A 17303-nucleotide genomic window follows, 5' to 3' on the forward strand; every position below is an offset into this window, starting at 1 on the left:
ATAACTCAGCAATCTAAAATTAAAAATTCTGAAAATAATAACATATTATATATGATTGAATAATGATTTCTCTTCTATGAAAATCAAACGAACGAAAAAAATTGGTTACGATTCGGTGAAAACATCAGTTACTAAATAACCTAAAAACCTAACGTCATCGAACCAATCCAAACTGATTATGAAGTATTTCGTCATCTCATGCTCTTGAAAGAGAAATACAGGAGGCTTTTCTTAATTTGTACATAAAAACAAAAATATATAAGTAATATGGGCCATGCATCAAATGAAGGCCATATGAGATTTCTAAACCATGATTCACCTTCCGAATGACTCTGTTTCATTGGATACACATGAGTTAGATTAGAGATATTGTGTAATCGTTTAATTATGCCATTAGTTTATGTTATATGGTGGTTATATATAAGTTGTAGTCTCGTAATCAATAATATAGTACAATCATTTATGTTCAATATAGTATCAAAGCAGGTTATATTTCTAAGTTTTGATCTAACAAATCAAACTCATTTTTTCTAAAAACTATTTTTGGTCTTAAAAACAACAAAAAGACACAAACATATAAAAAAAAGGTGAAAAACATTAAAATTTATTTGCTTCATCTTACTTCAAGAAATACTCCAGCGTCTATATCAGTAGGATCTCTATCAACGACGTCCACCACCTCTGTCACCGGATTACTCTCATTACCATCTCTGCTTTGAATTCTCGCTATAATCCGCTACCTCAATCTCACCACCACCACTAAAAACATTATTGTTTTGCTTATCTTTTACCTTTTGTAGGTTTTAATTCTTTTTCTGTTCACTTGGTTTAGCTTTTTTTTTTAACACATACTTTCACTAAAAGGCAATTGCTAATGAGCTGCAGAAACAGAGAGTGCCATACAGAGAGCTGCTTTTGCTAAAGAGTCGGCCTGAGCATTCAACATCTGGGAACGAAATTGGAACATAAAAAGGAGAACGAAGAAGATAGCTTTATCTACAAAAAACATTTGTTGGTGTCGTTTGGTTATTGAATCTTACTTAATTTACTCCAGTGATTGGATGCACTGCTATGGTGATTAGCTACTCCAATGTAATACTAGGTGATTTTCCTGTGGTTATGCACAAGTATAAATATTATAAATAAATACATTATAATAATTTAATAATAATTTATTTTAAATTTTTAATTATTTTATTATTTATATTGTAATCAATATGAATAGTTTTAAACAATATTATATTATTTTAATTAGATGTATAGTTTTGGATATATAATATCTCGGCTGTTTGGTTATTATTTGGATATATTAGATAACATTTACTTTTCCGATTCAACTATAATATTTATAATATTATTTGAAAAATTTATATTTATTTCTAATATGTTAAGCCGTTCTATAATTTATATGTATAAAAGTATTACTATAAATAAAAATATATTATTTTTAATTTAATGTTTGTCTTTGTATAAAAATTTAAAATTGGTCTAGGTAACATTTAAATGATTGGTTAATTGTGTATATCCATGCTATACATCATAATTGTTATTATAAACGACTAAACGATTGGTAACATTTTGCTATGCATTTTTATTGGTTATTTAATAGCATGTGTGGTTATTATTTACATATATTTTTGGGTAGAATTTTTAATTGTTATAGTAATAATCTGAACATCTTATCTCCTTTCAATAATATTTTGATCATAAATCATACACAATATTTTGTGGATATATTTTGTTACATATCTTCCGTCAAATTAAAGTATAACTATTTCTATTCATTGTATTAGTTTGGTTCTTCATCTTAGATGTGTAAATATATTTTGATTTTTTAGTAATTTAGTATATGTTAGTTTGGAGAAACAAAATTGTAAAAATAAAGTGATGATAAGTACAAAGTTACATAAAAACATAACCGATAAATTTTAAAAGGAAAGATTATTTCTTTACTTTAATATCAAGATTATTTTTCTAAACTTTTTTTTTATGAATATACATTATATATATAAAAATATATTCGTCTTAAATTTTATTAATATTTTATTTATCATATATCTTATTTGAAAAATAAAAAAGGGAACCTAAAAAAAGATTAAATTAAAATTTATTCATTAAAGATATCTTAATTTATGTTATTTAAATTATTATTTTTTAATAATTTGATAAGTAGATTGATTTAAATAAAATGCTTGATACTTTTAAAATATATATTATGTTGTTTAAGATTATCTTTTACAAGGAAGGTTATTTTTTTACTTTAAAATCAAGATAATTTTGTGAATTTTCTTTATTATGAATTATAATATATATATAAAATATATTTTCGTTTTTAAAATTTATAAATTTCTTTATTATATTGGTTATTTGAAAAAATAAAGAAAAAAGAAACCTAATTGTCAGTTCAAAAAAAAAATAACAAAAAAACAGTGCACTACTAGTAATTACCTCTAAGACTACGTCTACACGGCTAATGGGTACTCTCCGTGGCTCAGGTCGGCGTACAAAATCGCTCGCCCAAACCTCCTACCTATTATACGACTTGATACACACGTCATAGTTGATGAAGACAGTCCATAATCATCCTAGGTCGAAGTGGACCTCAAAACGGCCGATAAAGTATACGATATCTAACTGCATTGTGAGGTTTAGTTTTACGGTTAGGGTTAAGTCGTCACCAGATCCTCCGCCTTGGCCTCAACCCTAGTATTACCCGAGCTTACGACCAGTGGCGGAGGGAGAGAGGGTGGAAGGGGGGGGAAGCTGCCCCCTATGAAATTCTTATTTTTTTGTATATTTTTTTGATTATTCAGAATTTATATGGTTAAGTGGGTAAAATTTCTTCTACTGCCCCCTATGAATTGAAGCTCAAATTTTACTTTGCTCCCTATGAAACTTTGGTCTGGCTCCACCAGTTACGACATGGTCTTCTGCCTCATGGCAGCAATTTTCCCGTAGATGTGTGAATATATTTGAGCGATTTGCATAGAAAATATACAATAATAATGAAATTTGCAAGAATGGAAAAAACATGTGGAGCCCAATAACATTAGATGCAAAAATACACTGGTAACCCTATCACTTGTATCATTCTCTCTCTCTCCCACTTTCTTTTTTAATTGTAACAAAATTATATTAATTTTTCCCTGATAAAAGGACGTCGGAGAAAATATACGGTATCGGAAAAACGTTAGAACCCTGAACGAACGGATTCAGCAAGAACGAACAAGCATAAACACAACAAAATCTAGACCAAGATCTAAAGAGAGGAGATTGTAGCAAGGGAAAGAAGACATATGAGCTATGGCCCAGTCCCGATGAACACAAAGGTATTGGATCCGATGGCCTCGCAAATTCACGGCAGCCGGTGTGTTCGAAACCGTACATCGATCCATCCACGATTAGTCTTCACCAAAAGAGCCATCCCCGTAGTTGCTCTGCGGCCTCGACCACTGAATCTACAAGAGACCCGACTCTCAAACTTTTTCCACCAAGTTCAGCCGCTGCCTCGCCGTCACACGCATGCTACAGCACCGCACACAAACCCTAAAATATACCGGCCAGTAAGAGCTTCAACATATAAGAGGGATATGACCCAGAGAACCAACATTCCGAAAACAAGCTCGTCGACACCAGGATCTTCACAGCAACGGCGCAACAAGAAGACTGTAGTGCCGATAACTAACTAGCAAAACTCCGCAAAGATAGTATAATAATTAGCCAGCTAACATGAGTTATTAAAGTTTATGTATTTGTTAGTTTAGCTGGCCAATATTCGTTAACATTAGTTATTTTAGCCGGTTAACATTCGTTAACATTAATTAGTTTAATCGGCTAACAAATATATTTTTATGTATTTGCATCAAATCTTTACGGGCAGTATATTTGTTAGTTTAGCCGGCTAACAGATATATAAACACATACTCATCTTCTTTGCTTTTAGTTTGGGTAGGGTTGGCGTAAGTACAAATTATATGGTTGATATATAAGTTAGTATGGTTATAATGTGACTCATTTATATCTTCCATAAATTAGCATGGCTACATGGTCGGTTAAACATAAAATTAACTCTATAACCAACCACAACACATGATAAAATTTGTGTACGGCTAAACACAAAATTAACTCTTTACCAAAACTCAACACATATGATTAAAAAGATTTTTAGCCGGATATAACACTGAAAGCATAGTTAATTAATTGCAAATTTATGCTTTACAACCGATAGCACCTGAGACGAATATCTTTAGATAAAAATGGCTAAACTAAAACTTGTTATTGATATAAATTTCGGCCTAGTCCTCTTCAAAGTATCTGTAAGATCTTTGCTGGAAACTAAAATGCCACCAACAGTAATAGACCTGAAAACAGAACGTACATGAACTGAATTATTAATATTGCTTGGCCGTATAATGTTTATCTTAAACCGGTCACTATAACACGTATCCGGCCACATAGATAAGTAAATAAATACATACCTTGGCTGAAACTGGTCTGGCCCTCTCTGCAATATTTATAGAGATCTTTGCTGGAAACTGGAACTTCGCAAGCCTTTGGACCCTCCCATTATAGACCCTTCCGATCTAAAGCAACAAAAGACATAAACTTTGTCCTATATCTGGTGAAAATAAGAGTACATGCAAATGATGGAGAAGAAAGTTCCGTAAAAGAGAGGAGGAGAGAATTAGGAGAGAGGAGAGAGATAAAATAACAGAAGATTTTACGGGAGAAAACTTACAATTGTACAGAGCCTGGATAATCCGGTGAGAATTCGATTAGTTTGTAAGAAAGGTTCCGGCGGAGTAAACAATGAGAATGGGAAAGATGAGAGATGTAATGGCTATTTTAGAAATAAGGAGTGTATCGATTATAGTGAAAAAGGAAGTAACTCTCTCCAACAATTTTTTTTTCACGCATAAGATAAAGAAATAGGTGTTTTGTATGTAAGTTAGGCTTTTAGAATGTTTTGTACAGTGAATAGGGGTAATGCGGACAATAAAAAAAAACACATCAGCGAGAAATGCTGAATTCCATCCTTGCAAATTACTCAGTTAGTAGTGTACATGGAGTGCAATTTCTCAATATATTTTACCGATTTAGCTCATATAGAACAGCTTCGCATGTTAAATAGGTAACAACATATAATAATTATTTAAGTCGAGCATTTTAAGTTAGCCGAAATCAAATCAGAAAACAATATAAGTGTTTTTCAGAGCGATCAGTTTTTTTAATCATTAACGTTGAGCATTTAATTTTAGGTTCCAGGACTCGTTCGTTTGTGAGGACCGAATGTCATAATAACTAATCACAATACTAAAAGAGAATACTCTGAGTGTTTAGGGTGTCCATGTGTCAAAATAAATCAACCTATCACGAGTTCACACTTCATCAGAGTCTCCACGTCAGCTAGCTGCCTTCTTTCTTTCTCTCACGCCTCCCCTGACAACCCGAACGTCGCATATTACGAAACTTCGGTCTTCTCCACCTTTCACTATCTCCCTCCTCCATAACTCCTCAAATCCTTTTTTTTAATTCCTCTGTTATGACTGCAGCACTATATAATCCGATGTCAACTTCTAGCTACGGCAAATCTAAATGTTCCTTCCTCTTTCTGTTATTATCCTTCATCTTCCTTGCTTCATCGCCTCCTTCTCATCAAGTAAGGAGCTTCAGATATTTGACGCTCTACCTCTATGGAACGGATCAGATTAGGAGAAGAAAGTTCTCTAAGAGCAAGGTTATTCAATTAGTCTAATCGATGATATTCTTTTGTTTTCTTTAGTTTGAGGATGGAAACTACTCGACTATGGAATGAAAATCTCAGAAACAAGAAGAAATTTGAGACTCATGTGAATTACAACAAATATACAATCTTAGATCCGAAAGTTTGCAGGTCCTGCCTCAGAAACTTAACAGATAGATCTCTTATTCTGAAGGGAAGCACAAACCATTCACTGGATGAAGTTTCACAATTTGCAGATCAAGTTTCTCTCTACTCCGAGTGCACCGAACACTGGTAAATATAGTATGTTAAACTTACGCCTGCCTAAGTTATGATAATAAGTATGAACATCATTTTCCAATCTTTCCAGTTATCAAATCAAAATGGAAACGTCGCTGATAGCAGAAAAACATGTTCACTGGGATAATGTGGTAATTGAGATAGAAGAAAATTTCATGAGAATTAGTCACATGCAGCAGTAGATCTCTCACTCACCAGGTTTTCTCTCTTTTTCAGTATCATATTGTTTGGAGTTTTTCCAAGGTCAAAGTTTTGATCTGCTTTTGATGATGAAATTGCTATCAGGATTCTGAGCTTATAAGGAGAATACAAGTACCTAACTCAAAGAGAACTTTGAGAAAATGTGGTTGTTGTTCCATATGGTGCTTCAAGAAGCCGACATCGAATTAGATTTGAATTGGCTGCAGCATCAGGAGCCTTCATATATTATACTATGATGTTAAATTCATATTTTTTACTTTTACGTAACTTTTTGAAGAAGCCTTTAACATTTGTTTCGAAGCAGGAATCTTCAAAGATAACTTTCAAGAGTCAGTTGGAAACACAAGAAATTGGGACGAGATAAAGACATAGACATGATGATGACTGACCTCGTGCAAGGGAGAAGAGCAGGGACAGAGATGATAAGAAAACAAAGGGACTTTCAAATCCAGAATACATGATGATTGAACTAAATCTCAGCCTCAAGCTTCAGGGAAGAGAGAGGGGGGAGGGGACAAAAAAAAGCTCTGGTGGGCAATAAATGCGTCAAGAAAATCTTATGGTTTCTTGGAAGGATGATTTTGTTTATTGGGCATTTGTAGTATTCTCAGGCTGATAGTAGTAGACCTGTGCAAGTCGTGGCTGTTATTTTATTTTTGTTTCACAGGCCCAAGCAAACTATGACATATGAGAGGCTTTAATTCTGGATCATTCAGTTGACTTAAATGTTTCTTCATTGCAGTTATGACGCGCTAAACTAACAGTAGGAATATTCGTAGCTGCATTTCTTACGGTGTCATCAACAATGGTGGTCTATTCTAATTTCACTTTTTTTTTGCTTATCTTACATGGTATAGAACCTATGTCTTTGCATACTGCGTGTATAATATTACGATATTCTCCTACACATTTTGAATTTATTCCCTGAGCTCACTTAAACTGTACTTTTAAAAATCTTTTCTTGAGTTTTCTTTCCCTAATTTTTTCTTCATGCATGATCCTCATCTGGTATCATTAACTAAATGTGATTCTTGAACTAGGTCTTGAAATTTTAATGGAAAGAAATAACATAAGTTGTCTACATGGCCAGATAACGGCTGGAACTCTCCTTTCAGGTCTCTGATAAGCTGTAAATACTCATCAGTTGCTTATGTGGAAGGAGAGATGAGAGAAGCAAAGAATTGAAGAGAAAGAGAGGGTTTGACAGCTATGGGAAGCAATGGTATAAATAAAGAGATAAGAGTGAAAGAGATCTTCATCGATCTATTATCTCTTAAGTTTTAATTGATAAATCGTATTCTGAGAAAGTGAGATGTTGAGGAGAGAGTCACTTGAGATACATTGTATTGTGTGTTATGGATCAATCGAGAGTTGGTTCGTAACAGTCTCTACTTAACAAAATTTTTTTGTTTGTTTTGGAACTGGTTGTCGGCCAAATCCGCATTGTTCAAGGCTCACGAATGGAAAAACTCTAAACACAATAAACAAATGTGCCTCTCCTAACAGTACGGGTGTTGAGAGTTCCAAATGTCAATACTCCTATCTTTCACACAAATAAGACTGATTCGTCACTTTTGGCTACAATTATATATATCCTATGCAAACTTTGAACAAAGATAGAAATTAACGCCCTACAAACTTTCAGTTTTGAATTATTGCATATACACTATCTAGCTCTTGAGTAATTTGCCAGTAATGATTTCAAGAATTTTAATCATGTTTTTCTTCCTCCCAACAAGCTAGGCATTTCGAATCGTACTATGACCAGTTTCACAAATGCATCACATCCGTCTTCTCGAAGTGGACTTTTATTCAAACGTCACCGTGCTATCACATACGAGTTATTGGAGGTTTGTTTTCAAAAGTTTAACATGTGTGTTATAGGTTTCTATGCAGTTACTTTTCTGATTTTATGATAAAGAGGTTTAAGACAGAATTTTTACATAAACTTCGGTTATGATCTGGTATCTATATCTATTTATTTCAAGTGTTTATGCACCTCCCTACAGGTAGGGATGGCAATCAAGGACCTGGACCGCGGGCCTGGCCCGTAAAGGCTTGCTGCGGGGCGGGATTGGGCCTCCATTTGGTAAGCCCGCAAAATTGCGGGCCTCGCGGGACGGGTTCAAAGCGGGACGGGTTAAAAGCGGGACGGGTCAAAAGCGGGATGGGTCGAAAGCAGGATGGGCTTAACCCGCGGGATTTTGAAGACCCGCAACCCTAAGTCCCCATTTCTGCTTTCGCCTAAAACATTGAGAGAGAGAGAGAGAGAGAGAGAGAGAGAGAGAGAGAGAGAGAGAGAGAGAGAGAGAGAGAGAGAGAGAGAGAGAGAGAGAGAGAGAGAGAGAGAGAAAACGATTCTTGTGACTTTTCTCCCATAAAACATAAGGAGTTCCGACGATGATGCATGATTCGAGCTCCGGTGATGATGGTTCGAGCTCCGGCGATGACGACTCCAGCTCCAGCGATACGATTCGAGCTTTGGTGTTGTTTTGATTTGGTTTTCTCTTTTTATTACACACAACTATGAATTGCTTTATTACAATGTGATATTTCTTGTTTAAGTTGATTGGTTTTGTTTTCAGTATTGTGAAGTGGTGTTTTTCTTAAATTAAATTTGGTTACAGTGGTGTTGTTTAGGAGAAAAGTTAGTTGTATTAAACGTCACTTGTATAATTTGGTAAAGTGATTCACGATTTTCTTTGCAATCCAAATAATTAAAAAGAGAGATGGTTTGATGAAGACATAAAACACTTGAGCCAACTTATTACAAAGATAATAACTCAATCAGATTCAAACTCAACAAAAGCTTATGCTGATAACAAAAGAAGGCTTTTAACGCAAGCACAAACGGAGCTTTGTGGCATTGATTTTGATAAGTCTTTAGTGAAGCTAAATGAGCTCTCTTCAATTCTCTTACACACTCTTATACTTGAGCATTCATGAAAAAAACTGTAGTAGGCGGTTTAATAAGGAGGCGTCCCACGGGACGGCCCGCGAAGGCCTATATATTTTGCGGTACGGGTTTGGGCCGGCATTTTGAAGACCGCAGCCCACGCGGGACAGGCCCGCTGTAACCCGCTCGACGACTAACCCGCTGCAGTACGGGACAGAACGGGATGGGTAAACTTGTTTGACATCCCTACCTACAGGGAATCACCAACTATTCCAAAACAAACAAACAAAAATTAACTATATGATTTCGCTACATATTTCTACCCAGAAAAAAACTAATATCTTAAAACATGAACGGTTGTTATTGCAAAAATCAAACAGATTTATTAGTTTGATTGGATTTATTTTTTTCAAAGTCTAACATATCTTGATATAGAATAAATACTTTAAAAATACACTAGATCAAGATGAGATGGTCAACATTTAAAAAAAAACAAGTGAAAATAGATGACTGAAAAGAATAATATATCCAAAAAACAAGACTTATTCTTGAATTCACCTCCTACGGTGAACTTCTAGGTTCACCAACCAATAGAATTGTATTATTTCATATTCGATATCTTTTAAAAAAAGAAACAAAAAATTGTCAAATTATATTATGTATTTAAAATTAAAAAGTAAAAATAAATAAATAAAAAATATTAATAATTACAAAAAAATATATTTTTAACGTCGTCAGCAAAATACTAAACCCTAAATCCTAAACCCTAAACCTTTGGGTAAACCCTAAACCCTTGGATAAATCCTAAACTCTAAATCAAAATCACTAAACACTAAACATTCAAGGGTTTAAGGTTTAAGGTTTAAGATATAGGGTTCGGTAAAATTTAAGCTTTTTCTCAGAAAAAAACAGTATAGCAATTATGAAAGGAAATAAGACTTACCAGGAGAGAACGAATTTTGATCGATGGGTTTGATTACGTATTAATGTTTAAATAAGAAGAAGATGTTGCTATTATTTAGTTAGTAAAAAACCTTAAAAACCTACCAGAACAAAATTTTAAATTTTAAAACCTTAACAAATCTATTATCTGACTGCCATAAATAACAAGAAAAATATTTAAACTTAATTAAACTTTTATTTTTGATTTAATTTGATTCCATTCCAGTCATTCACGTTCTTTTTTATCATGAAAGGATTATAACTAGATTCCATTGGGTTCCACCTATTCCACAGGAATTAATGGAATGACAACTGTTTTTAATTCTACTTAAATGGTGTATTTTTTTTGGAATCTCTTGGAATAAGCTATTCCAAACAGTTTTATTCCAAAAAATAGTAATCCAGTTACACCCGAAGGGAAAAGAAAGAAGAAGTGAAGAGAGTGAATGTCGCAGAAGAAGAAAATAGAGAGGAAAGGGAAAGATAAAGCGGGATTAGATTTGGTCTGTTGGATTAATCTAATCCAATGGTGGAGGTTGTGATCTGAGTACTTTGATATCATTGGTCAATGACAATTTTTTTTGTTAGTTGATTTTTTATTGGTAAAGTGATATAAAATTTTCATTTATAGTTCTATTTAATTTATATGTTAGATAATATAAAATTTATATATCAAGATTTTTAATTTTTTTTAATATGAAAATCAAAATATTAAAATTTGAACTTTAAAAGTTATGTTTATGATAGAGGGTATGAGAATTATAATTTAAAATAAAAAGATTAAATTTTGAGTTTAAATTTAAGATATGAGGTTATAGTATGTATTATTAGGGTTAAATTTAAAATATGAGGTTGAAGTTTGGATATAATATTAAATTTTGAGTTTAAATTTAAGATAAGAGGTTAAAGTTTGGATATAGTGTATGAAATTAAATTTTTTTGAAAAGTTTGAACATTTATAAATTTAATAAGGATTTGAAGCTTTTAATATTTTGTCACTTTTGTAAGTAAGAGTTAGAAAATAATTAGGGTTAAAAGCTTAGATATAGAGTTTGATATTTAAAGTAAACTTAGTGTTTTATGGTATAAGTTATATAAATAAAGTTTAGTGTTTAAAACAAATTTTAGTATTTTATGATATAAAGATTGAAGTTTTTACTTAGAGTAGTGAATGTATAGTTTATGTATGAAGTTAGGATTTTAGGATATAGAGTTTGAGTAAACATTAAAGAGTTGTGTTTAGGAAAATATAGTTTAAGATCAAGAAGATTACATTTTGAGTTTAATTTTAAGATTTGAAGTTATAATATGAAAATATTAAAGTTTTAAGGGATGTCTTTAGAGTTTAGGGTTTAAAATCATGTTTAGAGTTTAGGGGTTCAAATAGCTTTCTTTAGCGTTAGAAAAATGCTATAATATGTTTTTGATAGCATTACTGAAACCGCTTAAATAATGTTTTTGGCGCTTAACTATAATTTTTCGTCAATTATTGGCGGAATCATTGGTTTTATCTTCCCGCTCACTTACTTAATTTTCAAAATAGCATTAATTAAGTGCTATTTTAGGTTTCACTCTATAATAGCGTTTATTAATTGCTATTATATAGTACAAAAATTTCAAACTCATCTACAATAGCAGTTCGGTAAAACGTACTATAACAATGTGCTATTAATGTGGACTTTTTTTGTAGTGATTTGACATTGGTTATGCCTCTATTTCTTTATTTTGTTTTGTTATCTACCTAGCCAAGAATAGTTTTATATGGAATGCAGGTTTTTGTAGGAAAAAACTATATTTTTACTGCTTTCCTCTATTAGATTTTTGACTTTTGATCTAAAATAATGTTCCAGACGGCTAAACATGTATTCGTTATATATTCTATTTGGGGATAGAACAAAAAGTAAAATTCTTAAGATACGTTTTGGGGGCCAATCGCTATCCTTTCAGTGAAGATCTTGGCAGACAAGCTCAAATGATGACTGAAGTATGTATTATATCTCGGTGTTTTTCCTTCTGTCTCATCATCATGAAGTATTTATATGTACAACTATTAGTTTTATTTTTTGGCACGAGTTACAAATTATAACCACATGGAGCTGTTCCTTTGTATAATAACCAACAACAGACAAATTATTTATGAACAAATTAGTCGTGAACAAATTCTCTAGATATGCATATATTAAGTTGGCCAATATCCCCTATATATTATTTGAGAAACATTACAACATTTTTTGTAGCCACATGTCATCACTAAAATGATTCTTAGAATCCTTAGAGAAATAAGTTGGTCCATCTAAATATATAATAAAATTTTTATTAGACTAACCATAAATACATTATTAATGTGATGCATTACTTCCTTAAACAAAATTACAGAATTGCCTAATGTGGCTAAAGTATATATATGACAATTAATTATTTTGAATAATAAAGATTTGATAAAAATAAGTGTGTCTTATATTATATTTGTTTAATTTTAAACTATTAAATAAATTAAACAACCATAGTAACCATATAATAAAAATTAAAATTTTTCTTTATATGTTATATTTTGAATTTTTAAAAACGAGTATAAATTACTAAAACTGTTAAAAGTTTCACATTCAAATTTTGTGATCCATGGTTTAAATTTTTTGTTATGACATGATACAAATAATTAAAAAATCATATAAGTTGAAAGTCTCATTTAATAAGTATTAAAATAAAAGATATAGGAATATATATATATATATATATATATTAATCCCACAGTGAAAATTTTGTTATCAGTAATTTAAATTTTTTGCTATAACAGATACAAATGATAAAAAATATGAGCAAAATGCATCATTTAATAAATATTAATATTAAAATATACTATATATATGTTACCATAATTTAAATTTAATTATATACCATATCAAATAGAAAAAATATTTTTTGGATTAATAAAATTTATTTATATGTTCTCACCAATTTAATTATATAAGTAATAGTTACTTATTTTTTAATTATTCAATATATATCTATTATTTAATAATATATTAGAAACATATAATATATAAAATAGTTTATATATATAATGTTCATTCTGCGCAAGACGCGGGTCTTAACCTAGTTGTATACTATAAATCAACTTCGCAATACTGTACTCACTGCAAAACATAAGATTCCTCATAAATTTGATCTCCATCAATGATCTTATTAAGGCCAATTTTCTTTAAAGAGTGAATCACACTAACCAAAATAACTAAACTCAAATAACAATGAAATAATGTCCAGCACCACTAGAAACAAATAGTCACTTTCAATTGGGGTAAGCTAGATATTTTTAAATATGTATAGGAATTAAAAAATATTTTGTATGTTTTTTTTATTTGATTATCCGCCCGTATGGAGGGTTTTCCCTAGTACTAGATTATAATACACATAGCAAGCTACATAACGAGCTATTAATCCGGCGAAGACAACCACCGGTTTGGCCGGAAAAGTCGCCGGAAAACTCAAAATTGTCAGCCTTGTGATTTGTCAAGAAACAGGTTCCAACAATGTGTTGCCTCATGCCTGACCTATTGAATTTTGTCTTATGTAGTGGTGGCGAATCGGATTTTCATACTTGAACACTGAGTTATGTAATCAACATATCTGAAGTACCCATTTATTCAACATAAAACATCGATTAATCACCTATATATTAATTTAGAAACATTACACCTTCTTTTCGTAGCTACGTGTCATCACTACGATGATTTTTAAAATCACTAGAGAAATATGTTGGTCAATCTAATTATATAATAATTTTTTTATTAAACTAACCATAAATTCATTATTAAAGTTCTTTATTATTTTCTTAAATAAAAGTTACGGAATTGTCTAATGTGGCTAAAATATATATATATATATATATATATATATGATAATTAATGATTTTTAATTATAAAGATTTGATAAAACTTAGTTTATTTTCTATCATATTTGTTTAATTTTAAGCTATTAAAATAAATTAAGAAACCACATTAACCATATATAATAAAAAAAATTAGATTTTCTGTATATGTTATATTTTGAATTTTTAAAAACGACTATAAATTACTAAAACTTTTAAAAGTCTCACATTCAAATTTTGTGATCTATGGTTTAAAAGTTTTGTTATGACAAAATAAAAATGATTACAAAATCATATAAGTAAAATTTCTAGTTTAATTAACTACTAAGATTAAAAAAGATATATATATATATATTGTTTTAAATTAAACTACATACCATATAAAATACATAAATATTTTAGTTTCGAAATTTACTTGAAATTTTATTTTTGATAAAAGCTTTGAACAAACATTGACAATTAATTTATAAAAAATATAAATTACTAACACTATTAATCTCACAATGAAAATTTTGTTATCAGTAATTTAAATTTTTTGTTATAAAAGATACAAATGATCAAAAATAATATTGAGTTGAAAAAAGTATTTAATAGACATTAATATTAAAAATATAATATTGCTAATATCATTTAAATTTAATTATATATCTTATAAAATAAAAAAAATTATTGTTTGGATTAATAAAATTGATTTATATGTTTGCACCATTTAATTATATATGTATTAATTACTGATTTTTGATTATTTAATATATATTTATTATTTTATAATATGTAAAAATATATAATATAAAAATAATTTTATATATAACATTTATTCCGCGCAATGTGCGGATCTTAATCTAATCTAGTTTAACCTGATCCTATTATCATTGCTGGTTCAGTAAAATTTGATGCCTAGATAAATTTTACGCCCACTTATATACAACTTGAAATTTTTAACATAAAATTGCAAGACGCAACCATTAAAAGGAGTAAAGGCTCTCTGCCTATCTAGACCAAATAATATTGATATGTTGTACTAGTTTAATTATTTCATTTTTTAATAAAAAATTGTTCAATTATACATAACATGTGTAATACGTTTTTTAAATAAAAAAATTAGCATCAGAATTAAAAATCTTTCATATAGTCTTTCACCATTAAAATAAATAAAAAATACTGAATAAACTGTCTCAATCCCAGTTTATGCATCAGCCAACATAATTACATTTGCATGCAACTAAAAAGTGATCGGGTATCGCCCTGACACCACAACTCCTGGCATCTTCTTCTCGTCATCAAACATATCGTCACTACATGCCTTCTATGTCGCTGTTTGTGTTGGTGACTCAGACGATTACAAATGTTCATCACAACCACCCAATATTTTGGTCAGCCAGAAAACAGAAAAGCGTACCTAGATCATCAATAGAAGCTGAATACATGTCAGCTGCAAACAATGCCTCTAAATTGTGATGGATATGCAGTTTACTCACAAAATTGGGAATCACCTTATCTGCTCATCCAGTTATCTGATGTGAAAACGTTAGCACCACTTTTCTCTATGCAAATCATGTTTTCCACTCAAGGATGAAACTTGCCGCATTGGATTATCACTTCATAACAAGACAAAATACATAATAACATTCTTAACACAAGGGATCAACTCGCATATGCATTAACCAAACCTATGGCACGCAACATATTCGTTGAGCTACGAGACAAGATCAGAGTGTCCACGGCCCCTCCGTCTTGCAGTCTGCAGAGCATGTCAAGGATACAATAGTATCCCGCTGATATCTCACAAATATCTTTGGAATCTACATATATTACTTGGACGGTTGGACCTAGTCTCCTCTACGACCTACGTATAAATACATGTGTATACTCCTAACATATCAATAAGACATCAAGCTTACAGTTACATCTCTTCTTTCTCTTCTTATTATTTTCCACTCATCAAAATCTTCACTTCTCTAATCAATTATCACATAACTGCAATAATATTATGAGGATTCCACAACGAAGCAGAAACTTAGATGACTATATTTCAGGTTATTACATCACCATAAGATAGAGGCAAACTTATGAGCATAATATTATACACGTGGAAAGAATGAAGTTGTAGTCTATGTTAAATAGGTTGCTTGTGTTGCCATTATCAGAGCATCTTCACAGTATTACTCCAATTTTTACTTCAATAAAGTTGGGTTTTATTCCAATGTATTACTCCATCTATTACTCAAAAAAAAACATTCACAAGTAATTTCCTTTTTTATTTAGTTAATAATTGTCAGTAGTACCTCAAACTTATAAAAAATAACAATTAACCCAACTATTTATATTTAGAAAACTTTCATAAAAATATATTTTATTAAAATTAAATATTTATTAATAAAAATAAAATTAGAGATTTTCTTCCAACTTCAATTGGTGTAATTTTCATTATATGCAATTTTTCTAATTCAAAAACAAAATTATGCATTAAAAGAACATAAATAAAAAATAAAGTTTTGTTTTGTAATTTTAATTACGTACTTGATCCAAATGTTTGTGCAAATATTAAGCTTAACAAGTACAAATGTAATCAATCGAAATGTTGACCCACAAGATAAACAAACTCATCTATTCCGTTTGAACGATACTTCGCAGATTCCAAAAATAGTTTACATTGAATCACTTATTTGTATTATATTATACTATAAATTATTGATGTTTAGTTTTGATTTTTTTTTGTTTATGCATCTTTTATGTAAAACTATTAAATAATATTTTGTGGAGTATTATATTTATTTTCATTATAGTGTATTTTTTAAATATTATTTAAGTATCAAATAAAAATATTCAAAATCAAAAGGACCATTTCATAAATAAAAAAAATTCAACTTCAAAATGGAGTAAGAACTAGGGTTACTCTATTTATGGAGTAATTTCCATTTACTCCAAAATAGGGTTTGGAGTAAGAAATAGAGTAGGATTGGAGATGCTCTCAAGTAGGTTAGGTTAGGCTAGGTTAGGTAATCAAAGAAGAGCAAGTACCTATGGCAGACAGAAAACGCCATTTAATCATCCTCTTCCTCTTGTAAAACGAAACTAAGCTGTGAGAAGTGTTTAATCATCCTCTTCCTCTCAATGACAGCTGCTGACGGGTGCGTTTATTTTTCAAAGTTGCACCAAATTATGGTTCATTGCTGTCCGGGTCTTTTAATTACTCATTTGTTAGCATATATATGCCATTGTTGTCTTTTCCACCAAAAACTTTGCATATCGGTTGTTTCTCAGTTATAAAATTTTACTAGACTTATACTAGTTTGTTAAATATCGGTTGTTTTAGTTTGAATGCTTTTGATATTTGTAGAGGAGTTCAGTGAGCTGTTATTTCTTCAAATTTTCTA

General features: G+C 30.7%; 2 long non-coding RNA genes across 2 annotated transcripts; both read right to left on the minus strand.

Annotated features, from left to right (window-relative positions):
• Positions 1 to 4052: 4052 nt before the first annotated feature.
• On the minus strand, positions 4053 to 4608 carry LOC103833798. The gene is made up of 2 exons (XR_004449990.1): positions 4479 to 4608; positions 4053 to 4361 (listed from the first exon to the last, which is right to left on the minus strand). It is a non-coding gene; the product is annotated as an uncharacterized LOC103833798 (long non-coding RNA).
• A 2443-nt stretch (positions 4609 to 7051) lies between these two features.
• Positions 7052 to 12649, minus strand: LOC117127167. The gene is made up of 2 exons (XR_004449991.1): positions 9370 to 12649; positions 7052 to 8226 (listed from the first exon to the last, which is right to left on the minus strand). It is a non-coding gene; the product is annotated as an uncharacterized LOC117127167 (long non-coding RNA).
• Between the last annotated feature and the right edge of the window lie 4654 nt (positions 12650 to 17303).

This window comes from Brassica rapa, chromosome A08 (assembly GCF_000309985.2).
Source record: "Brassica rapa cultivar Chiifu-401-42 chromosome A08, CAAS_Brap_v3.01, whole genome shotgun sequence".
Lineage (NCBI taxonomy): Eukaryota > Viridiplantae > Streptophyta > Magnoliopsida > Brassicales > Brassicaceae > Brassica > Brassica rapa.